The following is a 2,077-nucleotide window of genomic DNA, read 5'->3' on the forward strand; positions in this document are numbered from 1 at the left end:
TGTATCTCTGGCATTGGAGAAGGATTGGCCGGTGTCTGGTGGAAGAGCACTTTGGTTTTTTCGATGTTCAATGACAAGCCGAGCTTCTCGTATGCTTCTGCAAAGGTGTTTAGAGTGGCTTGTAGATCTCTTGAATGCGCACAGACGACGTTGTCATCAGCATACTGGAGTTCTATAACAGATGTTGTTGTAGCCTTGGTTTTGGCTTTCATTTAGTTTGCTGAGGTTAAACAGCTTGCCATCTGTCCGATAGATGATTTCCACTCCGGTGGGAGGCTTCCAATCAACAAGGTGAAGTATCATAGCGATGTATATTTGTGTGTGTATATATATATATATATATATTATTTAGATCAGTTGCTTTGCAATTGTTTTGTATAACAATATATATATTATTATTATTCCTTCCTGGCATAATAATATTAAGCTTATATTTTATTATCACAGCCCTCTTGCTTTATATTAGAATACAATCTATTATTAATAATTATTATTAATTTTATATTTTATTTAGATCTTTTGCTTTGCCATTGTTTTGTATATTTGTAGATATATTTATTATTATTCCTTCCTGGAATAATAATCTTAACCTTATATTTTATTAACACAGCCTTCTTGCTTTAAATTAAAGTTATTATTATTTTATTATTTATTATTATTAATATTAATAATTTTATATTATTATAATAATATTTATTATTATTATTTATCATTATTATTATTATATTATTTATTTTATTATTATTACTATTACTATTATTTATTTGTTTTATTTATTATTATTATATTTACTATATTATTATTATTATTATATTATTTATTTTATTATTATTATTTGTATTATTTATTATTTATTTATTTTATTTATTATTATAATATTATTATTATATTTACTATATTATTACTATTATTATTTTATTTATTATTATTATTATTAATATTAATAATTTTATATTATTATTATAATATTTATTATTATTATTATTTATCATCATTATTATTTTATTATTTATTTTATTATTATTATTTGTATTATTTATTAATTAATTATTTTATTATTATTATATTATTATTATATTTACTATATTATTACTATTATTATTTTATTTATTATTATTATTAATATTAATAATTTTATATTATTATTATAATATTTATTATTATTATTATTTATCATCATTATTATTTTATTATTTATTTTATTATTATTATTTGAATTATTTATTAATTATTTATTTTATTTATTATTATATTATTATTATATTTACTATATTATTACTATTATTATTTTATTTATTATTAATAATATTAATAATTTTATATTATTATTATATTTATTATTATTTATCATCATCATTATTTTATTATTTATTTTATTATTATTATTTGTATTATTTATTAATTATTTATTTTATTTATTATTTTTATATTATTATTATATTTACTATATTATTACTATTATTATTTTATTTATTATTATTATTAATATTAATAATTTTATATTATTATTATAATATTTATTATTATTATTATTTATCATCATTATTATTTTATTATTTATTTTATTATTATTATTTGTATTATTTATTAATTATTTATTTTATTATTATTATTATTATTATATTATTATTATATTTACTATATTATTACTATTATTATTTTATTTATTAATATTATTAATATTAATAATTTATATTATTATTATAATATTTATTATTATTATTTATCATCATTATTATTTTATTATTTATTAATTATTTTATTTATTATTATTATAGTATTATTATATTTACTATATTATTATTATTATTATTATTATTATTATTATTATTATTATTATTATTATTATTATTATATTCATTTCCTTGAGCTGGAGCTCTTCTTCCTTTCCTGCCAGTTCCAAGTGAGGCCACGCCCCCTCACCGCCCATGGCCACGCCCCCTACAGGGCTTGGCCACGCCCCCGCACATGGCCCGGCGTTGTGGCCACGCCCCCTCACGCGGCGACTAACTGGCCTCTCCCCGGCGCCTGCAAAGCCGGCTTCCTATTGGCTGCGGCGGGCGTCACTTACTCCCTT

Source organism: Anolis sagrei, chromosome Y, assembly GCF_037176765.1.
Source record: "Anolis sagrei isolate rAnoSag1 chromosome Y, rAnoSag1.mat, whole genome shotgun sequence".
Lineage (NCBI taxonomy): Eukaryota > Metazoa > Chordata > Lepidosauria > Squamata > Dactyloidae > Anolis > Anolis sagrei.